The following is a 19,847-nucleotide window of genomic DNA, read 5'->3' as shown; positions in this document are numbered from 1 at the left end:
GCGATCGGCTGTTACCCGAAAGGTTGGAGGTTGGAGCCCACCCGGGGGTGGTGCGGCGCTTTTTTTCTTTGGGCTGATAGCTTTGAAGATATGTTCTGATGGTGGTGAGAGTGTAGCAGGACTGTCTCCGTGGCGCAAATGGCTAGCGCGATCGGCTGTTAGCCGAAAGGTTGGAAGTTCGAGTCCACCCGGGGGTGGTGCGGCGCTTTTTTTCTTTGGGCTGATAGCTTTGAAGATATGTTCTGATGGTGGTGAGAGTGTAGCAGGACTGTCTCCGTGGCGCAATTGGCTTTCGCGATCGGCTGGTAACCGAGAGGTTGGAGGTTTGAGCCCACCCGGGGACGGTGTGTCGCTTTTTTTTTCGCTGATAGCTTTGAAGATATGTTCTGATGGTGGTGAGAGTGGAGCACGACTGTGTCCGTGGCGCAATTGGCTAGCGCGATCTGCTGTTGACCGAAAGGTTGGAGGTTCGAGCCCACCCGGTGGTGGTGTGGGCTTATTTTTCTAGGGGCTGATAGCTTTGAAGATATGTTCTGATGGTGGTGAGAGTGAAGCAGGACTGTCTCCGTGGCGCATTTGGCTAGCGCGATCGACTGTTAACCAAAAGGTTTGAGGTTCGAGCCCACCCGGTGGTGGTGCGGCGCTTTTTTGTTTGGGCTGATAGCTTTGAAGATATGTTCTGATGGTGGTGAGAGTAGAGCAGGACTGTCTCCGTGGCGCAATTGGCTAGCGCGATCGGCTGTTAACCGAAAGCTTGGAGTTTCGAGCCCACCCGGTAGTGGCGCGGCGCTTTTTTTTCTTTGATCTGATAGCTTTGAAGATATGTTCTGATGGTGGTGAGAGTGGAGCAGGACTATCTCCGTGGCGCAATTGGCTAGCGCGATCGGCTGTTAACCGAAAGTTTGGAGTTTCGAGCCCACCCGTGGACGGTGTGTCGCTTTTTTTTCTTTGCGCTGGTAGCTTTGAAGATATGTTCTGATGGTTGTGAGAGTGGAGCAAGACTGTCTACGTGGCGCAATTGGCTAGCGCGATCGGTTGTTAACCGAAAAGTTGGAGTTTTGAGCCCACCCGGGGACGGTGTGTCGCTTCTTTTTTCTTTGCGCTGATTGCTTTGAAGATATGTTCTAATGGTGGTGAGAGTGGAGCACGACTGTCTCCGTGACGCAATTGGCTATCGCGATCGGCTGTTAACAGAAAGGATGGAGGTTCGAGCCCACCCGGGGACGGTGTGTCGCTTCTTTTTTCTTTGCGCTGATTGCTTTGAAGATATGTTCTAATGGTGGTGAGAGTGGAGCACGACTGTCTCCGTGACGCAATTGGCTATCGCGATCGGCTGTTAACCGAAAGGTTGGAGGTTACAGCCCACCCGGTGTTAGTGCGGCGCTTTTTTTTTCTTTTGGCTGATAGCTTTGAAGATATGTTCTGATGGTGGTGAGAGTGGAGCATGACTGTCTCCGTGGCGAAATTAGCTAGAGCGATCGGCTGTTACCCGAAAGGTTGGAGGTTGGAGCCCACCCGGGGGTGGTACGGCGCTTTTTTTCTTTGGGCTGATAGCTTTGAAGATATGTTCTGATGGTGGTCAAAGTGGAGCACGACTGTCTCCGTGGCGCAAATGGCTAGCGCGATCGGCTGTTAGCCGAAAGGTTGGAAGTTCGAGCCCACCCGGGGGTGGTGCGGCGCTTTTTTTCTTTGGGCTGATAGCTTTGAAGATATGTTCTGATGGTGGTGAGAGTGTAGCAGGACTGTCTCCGTGGCGCAATTGGCTTTCGCGATCGGCTGGTAACCGAGAGGTTGGAGGTTTGAGCCCACCCGGGGACGGTGTGTCGCTTTTTTTTTCGCTGATAACTTTGAAGATATGTTCTGATGGTGGTGAGAGTGGAGCACGACTGTGTCCGTGGCCCAATTGGCTAGCGCGATCCGCTGTTAACGTAAAGGTTGGAGGTTCGAGCCCACCAGGTGGTGGTGCGGCGCTTTTTTTTCTTTGGGCTGATAGCTCTGAAGAAATGTTCTGACGGTGGTGAGCGTGGAGCACGACTGTCTCCGTGGCGCCATTGGCTAGCGCGATCGGCTGTTAACCGAAAAGTTGGAGGTTCGAGCCCACCCGGTGGCGGTGCGGCGCTTTTTTTTCTTTGGGCTGATAGCTCCGAAGAAATGTTCTGATGGTGGTGAGAGTGGAGCACGACTGTCTTCGTGGCGCAATTGGCTAGCGCTATCGGCTGTTAACCGAAAGGTTGGAGGTTCGAGCCCTCCCGGGAGTGGTGTGTTGCTTTTTTTTCTTTGTGCTGATAGCTTTAAAGATATGTTCTGATGGTGGCTAGAGTCGAGCAGGACTGTCTCCGTGGCGCAATTGGCTAGCGCGTTCGGCCGTTAACCGAAAGGTTGGAGGTTCGAGCACACCCGGTGGTGGTGCGGGCTTTTTTCTTTGGGCTGATAGCTTTGAAGATATGTTCTGATGGTGGTGAGAGTGAAGCAGGACTGTCTCCGTGGCGCAATTGGCTAGCGCGATCGACTGTTAACCGAAAGGTTGGAGGTTCGAGCCCACCCGGTGGTGGTGCGGCACTTTTTTTCTTTGGGCTGATAGCTTTGAAGATATGTTCTGATGGTGTTGACAGTGGAGCAGGACTGTCTCCGTGGCGCAATTGGCTAGCGCGATCGGCTGTTAACTGAAAGCTTGGAGTTTCGAGCCCACTCGGTAGTGGTGCGGCGCTTTTTTTTCTTTGAGCTGATAGCTTTGAAGATATGTTCTGATGGTGGTGAGAGTAGAGCAGGACTGTCTGCGTGGCGCAATTGGCTAGCGCGATCGGCTGTTAACCGAAAAGTTGGAGTTTCGAGCCCATCCGGGGACGGTGTGTCGCTTTTTTTTTCTTTGCGCTGATTGCTTTGAAGATATGTTCTGATGGTGGTGAGAGTAGAGCAGGACTGTCTCCGTGGCACAATTGGCTAGCGCGATCGGCTGTTAACCGAAAAGTTGGAGTTTCGAGCCCACCCGGGGACGGTGTGTCGCTTCTTTTTTCTTTGCGCTGATTGCTTTGAAGATATGTTCTAATGGTGGTGAGAGTGGAGCACGACTGTCTCCGTGACGCAATTGGCTATCGCGATCGGCTGTTAACAGAAAGGATGGAGGTTCGAGCCCGGCCGGGGGTGGTGCGGCGCTTTTTTTTCTTTGGGCTGATAGCTTTGAAGATATGTTCTGATGGTGGAGAGAGTGGAGCATGACTGTCTCCGTGGCGCAATTGGCTAGAGCGATCGGCTGTTACCCGAAAGGTTGGAAGTTCGAGCCCACCCGGGGGTGGTGCGGCGCTTTTTTTCTTTGGGCTGAAAGCTTTGAAGATATGTTCTGATGGTGGTGAGAGTGTAGCAGGACTGTCTCCGTGGCGCAATTGGCTAGCGCGATCGACTGTTAACCGAAAGCTTGGAGGTTCGAGCCCACCCGGTGGTGGTGCGGCGCTTATTTTTCTTTGGGCTGATAGCTCCGAAGAAATGTTCTGATGGTGGTGAGAGTGGAGCACGACTGTCTCCGTGGCGCAATTGGCTAGCGCTATCGGCTGTTAACCGAAAGGTTGGAGGTTCGAGCCCTCCCGGGAGTGGTGTGTTGCTTTTTTTTCTTTGGGCTGATAGCTTTAAAGATATGTTCTGATGGTGGCTAGAGTGGAGCAGGACTAACTCCGTGGCGCAATTGGCTAGCGCGATCGGCTGTTAACTGAAAGCTTGGAGTTTCGAGCCCACCCGGTAGTGGTGCGGCGCTTTTTTTTCTTTGAGCTGATAGCTTTGAAGATATGTTCTGATGGTGGTGAGAGTAGAGCAGGACTGTCTCCGTGGCGCAATTGGCTAGCGCGATCGGCTGTTAACCGAAAAGTTGGAGTTTCGAGCCCACCCGGGGACGGTGTGTCGCTTCTTTTTTCTTTGCGCTGATTGCTTTGAAGATATGTTCTAATGGTGGTGAGAGTGGAGCACGACTGTCTCCGTGACGCAATTGGCTATCGCGATCGGCTGTTAACCGAAAGGTTGGAGGTTACAGCCCACCCGGTGTTAGTGCGGCGCTTTTTTTTTCTTTGGGCTGATAGCTTTGAAGATATGTTCTGATGGTGGTGAGAGTGGAGCATGACTGTCTCCGTGGCGCAATTAGCTAGAGCGATCGGCTGTTACCCGAAAGGTTGGAGGTTGGAGCCCACCCGGGGGTGGTGCGGCGCTTTTTTTCTTTGGGCTGATAGCTTTGAAGATATGTTCTGATGGTGGTGAAAGTGGAGCACGACTGTCTCCGTGGCGCAAATGGCTAGCGCGATCGGCTGTTAGCCGAAAGGTTGGAAGTTCGAGCCCACCCGGGGGTGGTGCGGCGCTTTTTTTCTTTGGGCTGATAGCTTTGAAGATATGTTCTGATGGTGGTGAGAGTGTAGCAGAACTGTCTCCGTGGCGCAATTGGCTTTCGCGATCGGCTGGTAACCGAGAGGTTGGAGGTTTGAGCCCACCCGGGGACGGTGTGTCGCTTTTTTTTTTCGCTGATAGCTTTGAAGATATGTTCTGATGGTGGTGAGAGTGGAGCACGACTGTGTCCGTGGCCCAATTGGCTAACGCGATCCGCTGTTAACGTAAAGGTTGGAGGTTCGAGCCCACCAGGTGGTGGTGCGGCGCTTTTTTTTCTTTGGGCTGATAGCTCTGAAGAAATGTTCTGACGGTGGTGAGCGTGGAGCACGACTGTCTCCGTGGCGCCATTGGCTAGCGCGATCGGCTGTTAACCGAAAGGTTGGAGGTTCGAGCCCACCCGGTGGCGGTGCGGCGCTTTTTTTTCTTTGGGCTGATAGCTTTGAAGATATGTTCTGATGGTGGTGAAAGTGGAGCACGACTGTCTCCGTGGCGCAAATGGCTAGCGCGATCGGCTGTTAGCCGAAAGGTTGGAAGTTCGAGCCCACCCGGGGGTGGTGCGGCGCTTTTTTTCTTTGGGCTGATAGCTTTGAAGATATGTTCTGATGGTGGTGAGAGTGTAGCAGGACTGTCTCCGTGGCGCAATTGGCTTTCGCGATCGGCTGGTAACCGAGAGGTTGGAGGTTTGAGCCCACCCGGGGACGGTGTGTCGCTTTTTTTTTTTCGCTGATAGCTTTGAAGATATGTTCTGATGGTGGTGAGAGTGGAGCACGACTGTGTCCGTGGCCCAATTGGCTAGCGCGATCCGCTGTTAACGTAAAGGTTGGAGGTTCGAGCCCACCAGGTGGTGGTGCGGCGCTTTTTTTTCTTTGGGCTGATAGCTCTGAAGAAATGTTCTGACGGTGGTGAGCGTGGAGCACGACTGTCTCCGTGGCGCCATTGGCTAGCGCGATCGGCTGTTAACCGAAAGGTTGGAGGTTCGAGCCCACCCGGTGGCGGTGCGGCGCTTTTTTTTCTTTGGGCTGATAGCTCCGAAGAAATGTTCTGATGGTGGTGAGAGTGGAGCACGACTGTCTTCGTGGCGCAATTGGCTAGCGCTATCGGCTGTTAACCGAAAGGTTGGAGGTTCGAGCCCTCCCGGGAGTGGTGTGTTGCTTTTTTTTCTTTGTGCTGATAGCTTTAAAGATATGTTCTGATGGTGGCTAGAGTCGAGCAGGACTGTCTCCGTGGCGCAATTGGCTAGCGCGTTCGGCCGTTAACCGAAAGGTTCGAGGTTCGAGCACACCCGGTGGTGGTGCGGGCTTTTTTCTTTGGGCTGATAGCTTTGAAGATATGTTCTGATGGTGGTGAGAGTGAAGCAGGACTGTCTCCGTGGCGCAATTGGCTAGCGCGATCGACTGTTAACCGAAAGGTTGGAGGTTCGAGCCCACCCGGTGGTGGTGCGGCGCTTTTTTTCTTTGGGCTGATAGCTTTGAAGATATGTTCTGATGGTGTTGACAGTGGAGCAGGACTGTCTCCGTGGCGCAATTGGCTAGCGCGATCGGCTGTTAACTGAAAGCTTGGAGTTTCGAGCCCACCCGGTAGTGGTGCGGCGCTTTTTTTTCTTTGAGCTGATAGCTTTGAAGATATGTTCTGATGGTGGTGAGAGTAGAGCAGGACTGTCTGCGTGGCGCAATTGGCTAGCGCGATCAGCTGTTAACCGAAAAGTTGGAGTTTCGAGCCCATCCGGGGACGGTGTGTCGCTTTTTTTTTCTTTGCGCTGATTGCTTTGAAGATATGTTCTGATGGTGGTGAGAGTAGAGCAGGACTGTCTCCGTGGCACAATTGGCTAGCGCGATCGGCTGTTAACCGAAAAGTTGGAGTTTCGAGCCCACCCGGGGACGGTGTGTCGCTTCTTTTTTCTTTGCGCTGATTGCTTTGAAGATATGTTCTAATGGTGGTGAGAGTGGAGCACGACTGTCTCCGTGACGCAATTGGCTATCGCGATCGGCTGTTAACAGAAAGGATGGAGGTTCGAGCCCGGCCGGGGGTGGTGCGGCGCTTTTTTTTCTTTGGGCTGATAGCTTTGAAGATATGTTCTGATGGTGGAGAGAGTGGAGCATGACTGTCTCCGTGGCGCAATTGGCTAGAGCGATCGGCTGTTACCCGAAAGGTTGGAAGTTCGAGCCCACCCGGGGGTGGTGCGGCGCTTTTTTTCTTTGGGCTGAAAGCTTTGAAGATATGTTCTGATGGTGTTGAGAGTGTAGCAGGACTGTCTCCGTGGCGCAATTGGCTAGCGCGATCGACTGTTAACCGAAAGGTTGGAGGTTCGAGCCCACCCGGTGGTGGTGCGGCGCTTATTTTTCTTTGGGCTGATAGCTCCGAAGAAATGTTCTGATGGTGGTGAGAGTGCAGCACGACTGTCTCCGTGGCGCAATTGGCTAGCGCTATCGGCTGTTAACCGAAAGGTTGGAGGTTCGAGCCCTCCCGGGAGTGGTGTGTTGCTTTTTTTTCTTTGGGCTGATAGCTTTAAAGATATGTTCTGATGGTGGCTAGAGTGGAGCAGGACTAACTCCGTGGCGCAATTGGCTAGCGCGATCGGCTGTTAACTGAAAGCTTGGAGTTTCGAGCCCACCCGGTAGTGGTGCGGCGCTTTTTTTTCTTTGAGCTGATAGCTTTGAAGATATGTTCTGATGGTGGTGAGAGTAGAGCAGGACTGTCTCCGTGGCGCAATTGGCTAGCGCGATCGGCTGTTAACCGAAAAGTTGGAGTTTCGAGCCCACCCGGGGACGGTGTGTCGCTTCTTTTTTCTTTGCGCTGATTGCTTTGAAGATATGTTCTAATGGTGGTGAGAGTGGAGCACGACTGTCTCCGTGACGCAATTGGCTATCGCGATCGGCTGTTAACCGAAAGGTTGGAGGTTACAGCTCACCCGGTGTTAGTGCGGCGCTTTTTTTTTCTTTGGGCTGATAGCTTTGAAGATATGTTCTGATGGTGGTGAGAGTGGAGCATGACTGTCTCCGTGGCGCAATTAGCTAGAGCGATCGGCTGTTACCCGAAAGGTTGGAGGTTGGAGCCCACCCGGGGGTGGTGCGGCGCTTTTTTTCTTTGGGCTGATAGCTTTGAAGATATGTTCTGATGGTGGTGAAAGTGGAGCACGACTGTCTCCGTGGCGCAAATGGCTAGCGCGATCGGCTGTTAGCCGAAAGGTTGGAAGTTCGAGCCCACCCGGGGGTGGTGCGGCGCTTTTTTTCTTTGGGCTGATAGCTTTGAAGATATGTTCTGATGGTGGTGAGAGTGTAGCAGGACTGTCTCCGTGGCGCAATTGGCTTTCGCGATCGGCTGGTAACCGAGAGGTTGGAGGTTTGAGCCCACCCGGGGACGGTGTGTCGCTTTTTTTTTCGCTGATAGCTTTGAAGATATGTTCTGATGGTGGTGAGAGTGGAGCACGACTGTGTCCGTGGCCCAATTGGCTAGCGCGATCCGCTGTTAACGTAAAGGTTGGAGGTTCGAGCCCACCAGGTGGTGGTGCGGCGCTTTTTTTTCTTTGGGCTGATAGCTCTGAAGAAATGTTCTGACGGTGGTGAGCGTGGAGCACGACTGTCTCCGTGGCGCCATTGGCTAGCGCGATCGGCTGTTAACCGAAAGGTTGGAGGTTCGAGCCCACCCGGTGGCGGTGCGGCGCTTTTTTTTCTTTGGGCTGATAGCTCCGAAGAAATGTTCTGATGGTGGTGAGAGTGGAGCACGACTGTCTTCGTGGCGCAATTGGCTAGCGCTATCGGCTGTTAACCGAAAGGTTGGAGGTTCGAGCCCTCCCGGGAGTGGTGTGTTGCTTTTTTTTCTCTGTGCTGATAGCTTTAAAGATATGTTCTGATGGTGGCTAGAGTCGAGCAGGACTGTCTCCGTGGCGCAATTGGCTAGCGCGTTCGGCCGTTAACCGAAAGATTGGAGGTTCGAGCACACCCGGTGGTGGTGCGGGCTTTTTTCTTTGGGCTGATAGCTTTGAAGATATGTTCTGATGGTGGTGAGAGTGAAGCAGGACTGTCTCCGTGGCGCAATTGGCTAGCGCGATCGACTGTTAACCGAAAGGTTGGAGGTTCGAGCCCAGCCGGTGGTGGTGCGGCGCTTTTTTTCTTTGGGCTGATAGCTTTGAAGATATGTTCTGATGGTGTTGACAGTGGAGCAGGACTGTCTCCGTGGCGCAATTGGCTAGCGCGATCGGCTGTTAACTGAAAGCTTGGAGATTCGAGCCCACCCGGTAGTGGTGCGGCGCTTTTTTTTCTTTGAGCTGATAGCTTTGAAGATATGTTCTGATGGTGGTGAGAGTAGAGCAGGACTGTCTGCGTGGCGCAATTGGCTAGCGCGATCGGCTGTTAACCGAAAAGTTGGAGTTTCGAGCCCATCCGGGGACGGTGTGTCGCTTTTTTTTTCTTTGCGCTGATTGCTTTGAAGATATATTCTGATGGTGGTGAGAGTAGAGCAGGACTGTCTCCGTGGCACAATTGGCTAGCGCGATCGGCTGTTAACCGAAAAGTTGGAGTTTCGAGCCCACCCGGGGACGGTGTGTCGCTTCTTTTTTCTTTGCGCTGATTGCTTTGAAGATATGTTCTAATGGTGGTGAGAGTGGAGCACGACTGTCTCCGTGACGCAATTGGCTATCGCGATCGGCTGTTAACAGAAAGGATGGAGGTTCGAGCCCGGCCGGGGGGGGTGCGGCGCTTTTTTTTCTTTGGGCTGATAGCTTTGAAGTTATGTTCTGATGTTGGTGAGAGTGGAGCACGACTGTCTCCATGGCGCAATTGGCGAGCGCGATCGGCTGTTAACCGAAAGGTTGGAGGTTACAGCCCACCCGGTGGTAGTGCGGCGCTTTTTTTTTCTTTGGGCTGATAGCTTTGAAGATATGTTCTGATGGTGGTGAGAGTGGAGCATGACTGTCTCCGTGGCGCAATTGGCTAGAGCGATCGGCTGTTACCCGAAAGGTTGGAGGTTGGAGCCCACCCGGGGGTGGTGCGGCGCTTTTTTTCTTTGGGCTGATAGCTTTGAAGATATGTTCTGATGGTGGTGAGAGTGTAGCAGGACTGTCTCCGTGGCGCAAATGGCTAGCGCGATCGGCTGTTAGCCGAAAGGTTGGAAGTTCGAGTCCACCCGGGGGTGGTGCGGCGCTTTTTTTCTTTGGGCTGATAGCTTTGAAGATATGTTCTGATGGTGGTGAGAGTGTAGCAGGACTGTCTCCGTGGCGCAATTGGCTTTCGCGATCGGCTGGTAACCGAGAGGTTGGAGGTTTGAGCCCACCCGGGGACGGTGTGTCGCTTTTTTTTTCGCTGATAGCTTTGAAGATATGTTCTGATGGTGGTGAGAGTGGAGCACGACTGTGTCCGTGGCGCAATTGGCTAGCGCGATCTGCTGTTGACCGAAAGGTTGGAGGTTCGAGCCCACCCGGTGGTGGTGTGGGCTTATTTTTCTAGGGGCTGATAGCTTTGAAGATATGTTCTGATGGTGGTGAGAGTGAAGCAGGACTGTCTCCGTGGCGCATTTGGCTAGCGCGATCGACTGTTAACCAAAAGGTTTGAGGTTCGAGCCCACCCGGTGGTGGTGCGGCGCTTTTTTTCTTTGGGCTGATAGCTTTGAAGATATGTTCTGATGGTGGTGAGAGTGGAGCAGGACTATCTCCGTGGCGCAATTGGCTAGCGCGATCGGCTGTTAACCGAAAGTTTGGAGTTTCGAGCCCACCCGTGGACGGTGTGTCGCTTTTTTTTCTTTGCGCTGGTAGCTTTGAAGATATGTTCTGATGGTTGTGAGAGTGGAGCAAGACTGTCTACGTGGCGCAATTGGCTAGCGCGATCGGCTGTTAACCGAAAAGTTGGAGTTTTTAGCCCACCCGGGGACGGTGTGTCGCTTCTTTTTTCTTTGCGCTGATTGCTTTGAAGATATGTTCTAATGGTGGTGAGAGTGGAGCACGACTGTCTCCGTGGCGCAATTGGCTAGCGCTATCGGCTGTTAACCGAAAGGTTGGAGGTTCGAGCCCTCCCGGGAGTGGTGTGTTGCTTTTTTTTCTTTGGGCTGATAGCTTTAAAGATATGTTCTGATGGTGGCTAGAGTGGAGCAGGACTAACTCCGTGGCGCAATTGGCTAGCGCGATCGGCTGTTAACTGAAAGCTTGGAGTTTCGAGCCCACCCGGTAGTGGTGCGGCGCTTTTTTTTCTTTTAGCTGATAGCTTTGAAGATATGTTCTGATGGTGGTGAGAGTAGAGCAGGACTGTCTCCGTGGCGCAATTGGCTAGCGCGATCGGCTGTTAACCGAAAAGTTGGAGTTTCGAGCCCACCCGGGGACGGTGTGTCGCTTCTTTTTTCTTTGCGCTGATTGCTTTGAAGATATGTTCTAATGGTGGTGAGAGTGGAGCACGACTGTCTCCGTGACGCAATTGGCTATCGCGATCGGCTGTTAACAGAAAGGATGGAGGTTCGAGCCCGGCCGGGGGTGGTGTGGCGCTTTTTTTTCTTTGGGCTGATAGCTTTGAAGTTATGTTCTGATGTTGGTGAGAGTGGAGCACGACTGTCTCCATGGCGCAATTGGCGAGCGCGATCGGCTGTTAACCGAAAGGTTGGAGGTTACAGCCCACCCGGTGTTAGTGCGGCGCTTTTTTTTTCTTTGGGCTGATAGCTTTGAAGATATGTTCTGATGGTGGTGAGAGTGGAGCATGACTGTCTCCGTGGCGCAATTAGCTAGAGCGATCGGCTGTTACCCGAAAGGTTGGAGGTTGGAGCCCACCCGGGGGTGGTGCGGCGCTTTTTTTCTTTGGGCTGATAGCTTTGAAGATATGTTCTGATGGTGGTGAAAGTGGAGCACGACTGTCTCCGTGGCGCAAATGGCTAGCGCGATCGGCTGTTAGCCGAAAGGTTGGAAGTTCGAGCCCACCCGGGGGTGGTGCGGCGCTTTTTTTCTTTGGGCTGATAGCTTTGAAGATATGTTCTGATGGTGGTGAGAGTGTAGCAGGACTGTCCCCGTGGCGCAATTGGCTTTCGCGATCGGCTGGTAACCGAGAGGTTGGAGGTTTGAGCCCACCCGGGGACGGTTGTCGCTTTTTTTTCGCTGATAGCTTTGAAGATATGTTCTGATGGTGGTGAGAGTGGAGCACGACTGTGTCCGTGGCGCAATTGGCTAGCGCGATTTGCTGTTGACCGAAAGGTTGGAGGTTCGAGCCCACCCGGTGGTGGTGTGCGCTTATTTTTCTATGGGCTGATAGCTTTGAAGATATGTTCTGATGGTGGTGAGAGTGAAGCAGGACTGTCTCCGTGGCGCAATTGGCTAGCGCGATCGACTGTTAACCAAAAGGTTTGAGGTTCGAGCCCACCCGGTGGTGGTGCGGCGCTTTTTTTCTTTGGGCTGATAGCTTTGAAGATATGTTCTGATGGTGGTGAGAGTAGAGCAGGACTGTCTCCGTGGCGCAATTGGCTAGCGCGATCGGCTGTTAACTGAAAGCTTGGAGTTTCGAGCCCACCCGGTAGTGGTGCGGCGCTTTTTTTTCTTTGAGCTGATAGCTTTGAAGATATGTTCTGATGGTGGTGAGAGTAGAGCAGGACTGTCTCCGTGGCGCAATTGGCTAGCGCGATCGGCTGTTAACCGAAAAGTTGGAGTTTCGAGCCCATCCGGGGACGGTGTGTCGCTTCTTTTTTCTTTGAGCTGATTGCTTTGAAGATATGTTCTAATGGTGGTGAGAGTGGAGCACGACTGTCTCCGTGACGCAATTGGCTATCGCGATCGGCTGTTAACCGAAAGGTTGGAGGTTACAGCCCACCCGGTGTTAGTGCGGCGCTTTTTTTTTCTTTGGGCTGATAGCTTTGAAGATATGTTCTTATGGTGGTGAGAGTGGAGCATGACTGTCTCCGTGGCGCAATTAGCTAGAGCGATCGGCTGTTACCCGAAAGGTTGGAGGTTGGAGCCCACCCGGGGGTGGTGCGGCGCTTTTTTTCTTTGGGCTGATAGCTTTGAAGATATGTTCTGATGGTGGTGAAAGTGGAGCACGACTGTCTCCGTGGCGCAAATGGCTAGCGCGATCGGCTGTTAGCCGAAAGGTTGGAAGTTCGAGCCCACCCGGGGGTGGTGCGGCGCTTTTTTTCTTTGGGCTGATAGCTTTGAAGATATGTTCTGATGGTGGTGAGAGTGTAGCAGGACTGTCTCCGTGGCGCAATTGGCTTTCGCGATCGGCTGGTAACCGAGAGGTTGGAGGTTTGAGCCCACCCGGGGACGGTGTGTCGCTTTTTTTTTTCGCTGATAGCTTTGAAGATATGTTCTGATGGTGGTGAGAGTGGAGCACGACTGTGTCCGTGGCCCAATTGGCTAGCGCGATCCGCTGTTAACGTAAAGGTTGGAGGTTCGAGCCCACCAGGTGGTGGTGCGGCGCTTTTTTTTCTTTGGGCTGATAGCTCTGAAGAAATGTTCTGACGGTGGTGAGCGTGGAGCACGACTGTCTCCGTGGCGCCATTGGCTAGCGCGATCGGCTGTTAACCGAAAGGTTGGAGGTTCGAGCCCACCCGGTGGCGGTGCGGCGCTTTTTTTCTTTGGGCTGATAGCTCCGAAGAAATGTTCTGATGGTGGTGAGAGTGGAGCACGACTGTCTTCGTGGCGCAATTGGCTAGCGCTATCGGCTGTTAACCGAAAGGTTGGAGGTTCGAGCCCTCCCGGGAGTGGTGTGTTGCTTTTTTTTCTTTGTGCTGATAGCTTTAAAGATATGTTCTGATGGTGGCTAGAGTCGAGCAGGACTGTCTCCGTGGCGCAATTGGCTAGCGCGTTCGGCCGTTAACCGAAAGGTTGGAGGTTCGAGCACACCCGGTGGTGGTGCGGGCTTTTTTCTTTGGGCTGATAGCTTTGAAGATATGTTCTGATGGTGGTGAGAGTGAAGCAGGACTGTCTCCGTGGCGCAATTGGCTAGCGCGATCGACTGTTAACCGAAAGGTTGGAGGTTCGAGCCCAGCCGGTGGTGGTGCGGCGCTTTTTTTCTTTGGGCTGATAGCTTTGAAGATATGTTCTGATGGTGTTGACAGTGGAGCAGGACTGTCTCCGTGGCGCAATTGGCTAGCGCGATCGGCTGTTAACTGAAAGCTTGGAGTTTCGAGCCCACCCGGTAGTGGTGCGGCGCTTTTTTTTCTTTGAGCTGATAGCTTTGAAGATATGTTCTGATGGTGGTGAGAGTAGAGCAGGACTGTCTGCGTGGCGCAATTGGCTAGCGCGATCGGCTGTTAACCGAAAATTTGGAGTTTCGAGCCCATCCGGGGACGGTGTGTCGCTTTTTTTTTCTTTGCGCTGATTGCTTTGAAGCTTTGTTCTGATGGTGGTGAGAGTAGAGCAGGACTGTCTCCGTGGCACAATTGGCTAGCGCGATCGGCTGTTAACCGAAAAGTTGGAGTTTCGAGCCCACCCGGGGACGGTGTGTCGCTTCTTTTTTCTTTGCGCTGATTGCTTTGAAGATATGTTCTAATGGTGGTGAGAGTGGAGCACGACTGTCTCCGTGACGCAATTGGCTATCGCGATCGGCTGTTAACAGAAAGGATGGAGGTTCGAGCCCGGCCGGGGGGGGGGTGCGGCGCTTTTTTTTCTTTGGGCTGATAGCTTTGAAGTTATGTTCTGATGTTGGTGAGAGTGGAGCACGACTGTCTCCATGGCGCAATTGGCGAGCGCGATCGGCTGTTAACCGAAAGGTTGGAGGTTACAGCCCACCCGGTGGTAGTGCGGCGCTTTTTTTTTCTTTGGGCTGATAGCTTTGAAGATATGTTCTGATGGTGGTGAGAGTGGAGCATGACTGTCTCCGTGGCGCAATTGGCTAGACCGATCGGCTGTTACCCGAAAGGTTGGAGGTTGGAGCCCACCCGGGGGTGGTGCGGCGCTTTTTTCTTTGGGCTGATAGCTTTGAAGATATGTTCTGATGGTGGTGAGAGTGTAGCTGGACTGTCTCCGTGGCGCAAATGGCTAGCGCGATCGGCTGTTAGCCGAAAGGTTGGAAGTTCGAGTCCACCCGGGGGTGGTGCGGCGCTTTTTTTCTTTGGGCTGATAGCTTTGAAGATATGTTCTGATGGTGGTGAGAGTGTAGCAGGACTGTCTCCGTGGCGCAATTGGCTTTCGCGATCGGCTGGTAACCGAGAGGTTGGAGGTTTGAGCCCACCCGGGGACGGTGTGTCGCTTTTTTTTCGCTGATAGCTTTGAAGATGTGTTCTGATGGTGGTGAGAGTGGAGCACGACTGTGTCCGTGGCGCAATTGGCTAGCGCGATCTGCTGTTGACCGAAAGGTTGGAGGTTCGAGCCCACCCGGTGGTGGTGTGGGCTTATTTTTCTAGGGGCTGATAGCTTTGAAGATATGTTCTGATGGTGGTGAGAGTGAAGCAGGACTGTCTCCGTGGCGCATTTGGCTAGCGCGATCGACTGTTAACCAAAAGGTTTGAGGTTCGAGCCCACCCGGTGGTGGTGCGGCGCTTTTTTTCTTTGGGCTGATAGCTTTGAAGATATGTTCTGATGGTGGTGAGAGTGGAGCAGGACTATCTCCGTGGCGCAATTGGCTAGCGCGATCGGCTGTTAACCGAAAGTTTGGAGTTTCGAGCCCACCCGTGGACGGTGTGTCGCTTTTTTTTCTTTGCGCTGGTAGCTTTGAAGATATGTTCTGATGGTTGTGAGAGTGGAGCAAGACTGTCTACGTGGCGCAATTGGCTAGCGCGATCGGCTGTTAACCGAAAAGTTGGAGTTTTGAGCCCACCCGGGGACGGTGTGTCGCTTCTTTTTTCTTTGCGCTGATTGCTTTGAAGATATGTTCTAATGGTGGTGAGAGTGGAGCACGACTGTCTCCGTGGCGCAATTGGCTAGCGCTATCGGCTGTTAACCGAAAGGTTGGAGGTTCGAGCCCTCCCGGGAGTGGTGTGTTGCTTTTTTTTCTTTGGGCTGATAGCTTTAAAGATATGTTCTGATGGTGGCTAGAGTGGAGCAGGACTAACTCCGTGGCGCAATTGGCTAGCGCGATCGGCTGTTAACTGAAAGCTTGGAGTTTCGAGCCCACCCGGTAGTGGTGCGGCGCTTTTTTTTCTTTTAGCTGATAGCTTTGAAGATATGTTCTGATGGTGGTGAGAGTAGCGCAGGACTGTCTCCGTGGCGCAATTGGCTAGCGCGATCGGCTGTTAACCGAAAAGTTGGAGTTTCGAGCCCACCCGGGGACGGTGTGTCGCTTCTTTTTTCTTTGCGCTGATTGCTTTGAAGATATGTTCTAATGGTGGTGAGAGTGGAGCACGACTGTCTCCGTGACGCAATTGGCTATCGCGATCGGCTGTTAACAGAAAGGATGGAGGTTCGAGCCCGGCCGGGGGTGGTGTGGCGCTTTTTTTTCTTTGGGCTGATAGCTTTGAAGTTATGTTCTGATGTTGGTGAGAGTGGAGCACGACTGTCTCCATGGCGCAATTGGCGAGCGCGATCGGCTGTTAACCGAAAGGTTGGAGGTTACAGCCCACCCGGTGTTAGTGCGGCGCTTTTTTTTCTTTGGGCTGATAGCTTTGAAGATATGTTCTGATGGTGGTGAGAGTGGAGCATGACTGTCTCCGTGGCGCAATTAGCTAGAGCGATCGGCTGTTACCCGAAAGGTTGGAGGTTGGAGCCCAGGGTGTGGTGCGGCGCTTTTTTTCTTTGGGCTGATAGCTTTGAAGATATGTTCTGATGGTGGTGAATGTGGAGCACGACTGTCTCCGTGGCGCAAATGGCTAGCGCGATCGGCTGTTAGCCGAAAGGTTGGAAGTTCGAGCCCACCCGGGGGTGGTGCGGCGCTTTTTTTCTTTGGGCTGATAGCTTTGAAGATATGTTCTGATGGTGGTGAGAGTGTAGCAGGACTGTCTCCGTGGCGCAATTGGCTTTCGCGATCGGCTGGTAACCGAGAGGTTGGAGGTTTGAGCCCACCCGGGGACGGTGTGTCGCTTTTTTTTCGCTGATAGCTTTGAAGATATGTTCTGATGGTGGTGAGAGTGGAGCACGACTGTGTCCGTGGCGCAATTGGCTAGCGCGATTTGCTGTTGACCGAAAGGTTGGAGGTTCGAGCCCACCCGGTGGTGGTGTGGGCTTATTTTTCTATGGGCTGATAGCTTTGAAGATATGTTCTGATGGTGGTGAGAGTGAAGCAGGACTGTCTCCGTGGCGCAATTGGCTAGCGCGATCGACTGTTAACCAAAAGTTTTGAGGTTCGAGCCCACCCGGTGGTGGTGCGGCGCTTTTTTTCTTTGGGCTGATAGCTTTGAAGATATGTTCTGATGGTGGTGAGAGTAGAGCAGGACTGTCTCCGTGGCGCAATTGGCTAGCGCGATCGGCTGTTAACCGAAAGCTTGGAGTTTCGAGCCCACCCGGTAGTGGCGCGGCGCTTTTTTTTTCTTTGAGCTGATAGCTTTGAAGATATGTTCTGATGGTGGTGAGAGTGGAGCAAGACTGTCTACGTGGCGCAATTGGCTAGCGCGATCGGCTGTTAACCGAAAAGTTGGAGTTTTGAGCCCACCCGGGGACGGTGTGTCGCTTCTTTTTTCTTTGCGCTGATTGCTTTGAAGATATGTTCTAATGGTGGTGAGAGTGAAGCAGGACTGTCTCCGTGGCGCAATTGGCTAGCGCGATCGACTGTTAACCAAAAGGTTTGAGGTTCGAGCCCACCCGGTGGTGGTGCGGCGCTTTTTTTCTTTGGGCTGATAGCTTTGAAGATATGTTCTGATGGTGGTGAGAGTAGAGCAGGACTGTCTCCGTGACGCAATTGGCTATCGCGATCGGCTTTTAACAGAAAGGATGGAGGTTCGAGCCCGGCCGGGGGTGGTGCGGCGCTTTTTTTTCTTTGGGCTGATAGCTTTGAAGTTATGTTCTGATGTTGGTGAGAGTGGAGCACGACTGTCTCCATGGCGCAATTGGCGAGCGCGATCGGCTGTTAACCGAAAGGTTGGAGGTTACAGCCCACCTGGTGGTAGTGCGGCGCTTTTTTTTTCTTTGGGCTGATAGCTTTGAAGATATGTTCTGATGGTGGAGAGAGTGGAGCATGAATGTCTCCGTGGCGCAATTGGCTAGAGCGATCGGCTGTTACCCGAAAGGTTGGAGGTTGGAGCCCACCCGGGGGTGGTGCGGCGCTTTTTTTCTTTGGGCTGATAGCTTTGAAGATATGTTCTGATGGTGGTGAAAGTGGAGCACGACTGTCTCCGTGGCGCAAATGGCTAGCGCGATCGGCTGTTAGCCGAAAGGTTGGAAGTTCGAGCCCACCCGGGGGTGGTGCGGCACTTTTTTTCTTTGGGCTGAAAGCTTTGAAGATATGTTCTGATGGTGGTGAGAGTGTAGCAGGACTGTCTCCGTGGCGCAATTGGCTAGCGCGATCGACTGTTAACCGAAAGGTTGGAGGTTCGAGCCCACCCGGTGGTGGTGCGGCGCTTATTTTTCTTTGGGCTGATAGCTCCGAAGAAATGTTCTGATGGTGGTGAGAGTGGAGCACGACTGTCTCTGTGGCGCAATTGGCTAGCGCTATCGGCTGTTAACCGAAAGGTTGGAGGTTCGAGCCCTCCCGGGAGTGGTGTGTTGCTTTTTTTTCTTTGGGCTGATAGCTTTAAAGATATGTTCTGATGGTGGCTAGAGTGGAGCAGGACTAACTCCGTGGCGCAATTGGCTAGCGCGATCGGCTGTTAACTGAAAGCTTGGAGTTTCGAGCCCACCCGGTAGTGGTGCGGCGCTTTTTTTTCTTTGAGCTGATAGCTTTGAAGATATGTTCTGATGGTGGTGAGAGTAGAGCAGGACTGTCTCCGTGGCGCAATTGGCTAGCGCGATCGGCTGTTAACCGAAAAGTTGGAGTTTCGAGCCCACCCGGGGACGGTGTGTCGCTTCTTTTTTCTTTGCGCTGATTGCTTTGAAGATATGTTCTAATGGTGGTGAGAGTGGAGCACGACTGTCTCCGTGACGCAATTGGCTATCGCGATCGGCTGTTAACAGAAAGGATGGAGGTTCGAGCCCGGCCGGGGGTGGTGTGGCGCTTTTTTTTCTTTGGGCTGATAGCTTTGAAGATATGTTCTGATGGTGGTGAGAGTATAGCAGGACTGTCTCCGTGGCGCAATTGGCTAGCGCGATCGGCTGTTAACCGAGAGGTTGGAGGTTTGAGCCCACCCGGGGACGGTGTGTCGCTTTTTTTTCTTTTCGCTGATAGCTTTGAAGATATGTTCTGATGGTGGTGAGAGTGGAGCACGACTGTCTCTGTGGCGCCATTGGCTAGCGCGATCGGCTGTTAACCGAAAGGTTGGAGGTTCGAGCCCACCCGGTGGTGGTGCGGCGCTTTTTTTTTCTTTGGGCTGATAGCTCCGAAGAAATGTTCTGACGGTGGTGAGAGTGGAGCAGGACAGTCTCCGTGGCGCAATTGGCTAGCGCGTTCGGCCGTTAACCGAAAGGTTAAAGGTTCGAGCACACCCGGGGACGGTGTGTCGCTTTTTTTTGCGCTGATAGCTTTGAAGATATGTTCTGCTGGTGGTGAAAGTGGAGCCTCACTGTCTCCGTGGCGCAATTGAATAGCGCGATCGGCTGTTAACAGAAAGTATGGAGGTTTGAGCCCACCCGGGGGTGGTTCGCCGCTTTTTTTTTGGGCTGATAGCTTTGAAGATATGTTCTGATGGTGGTGCAAGTGGAGCCTCACTGTCTCCGTGGCGCAATTGGCTAGCGCGATCGGCTGTTAACCGAAAGCTTGGAGTTTCGAGCCCACCCGGTTGTGGCGGGGCGCTTTTTTTCTTTGAGCTGATAGCTTTGAAGATATGTTCTGATGGTGGTGAGAGTGGAGCAGGACTGTCTCCGTGGCGCAATTGGCTAGCGCGATCGGCTGTTAACCGAAAGGTTGGAGTTTCGAGCCCACCCGGGGACGATGTGTCGCTTTTTTTTTTCTTTTCGCTGATAGCTTTGAAGATATGTTCTGATGGTGGTGAGAGTGGAGCACGAGTGTCTCAGTGGCGCAATCGGCTAGCGCGATCTGCTGTTGACTGAAAGGTTGGAGGTTCGAGCCCACCTGGTGGTGGTGCGGCGCTTCTTTTTCTTTGGGCTGATAGCTCTGAAGAAATGTCCTGGTGGTGGTGAGAGTGGAGCACGACTGTCTCCGTGGCGCAGTTGGCTAGCGCGATTTGCAGTTAACCGAAAAGTTGGAAGTTCGAGCTCACCCGGTGGTGGTGCGGCAGTTTTTTTTTCTTTGGGCTGATAGCTTTGAAGATATGTTCTGATGGTGGTGAGAGTATAGCAGGACTGCCTCCGTGGCGCAATTTGCTGGCGCGATCGGCTGTTAAGCGAAAGGTTGGAGGTTCGAGGCCTCTTGGGAGTGGTGTGTTGCTTTTTTCTTTGCGCTGATAACTTTAGAGACATGTTCTCATGGTGGTGAGATATGAGCAAGACTGTCTCCGTGGCGCAATTGGCCAGCACGTTCGGCTGTTAACCGAAAAATTGGAGGTTTGAGCCCTCCCGGGAGTGGTGTGTTGCTTTTTTCTTTGCGCTGATAGCTTTGAAG

The 19,847-nt window shown here is 52.9% G+C and overlaps 1 non-coding gene across 1 annotated transcript; it reads left to right on the top strand.

Annotated features, from left to right (window-relative positions):
- The first annotated feature begins 18,410 nt into the window (after positions 1-18,410).
- On the top strand, positions 18,411-18,484 carry TRNAN-GUU (transfer RNA asparagine (anticodon GUU)). The gene has a single exon. It is a non-coding gene; the product is annotated as a tRNA-Asn (tRNA).
- The last annotated feature ends 1,363 nt before the right edge of the window (positions 18,485-19,847 follow it).

This window comes from Rhipicephalus microplus, unplaced genomic scaffold (assembly GCF_043290135.1).
Source record: "Rhipicephalus microplus isolate Deutch F79 unplaced genomic scaffold, USDA_Rmic scaffold_26, whole genome shotgun sequence".
Lineage (NCBI taxonomy): Eukaryota > Metazoa > Arthropoda > Arachnida > Ixodida > Ixodidae > Rhipicephalus > Rhipicephalus microplus.
Note: the sequence above shows the minus strand (reverse complement) of the source record. Positions and strands in the feature narration are given on the sequence as shown.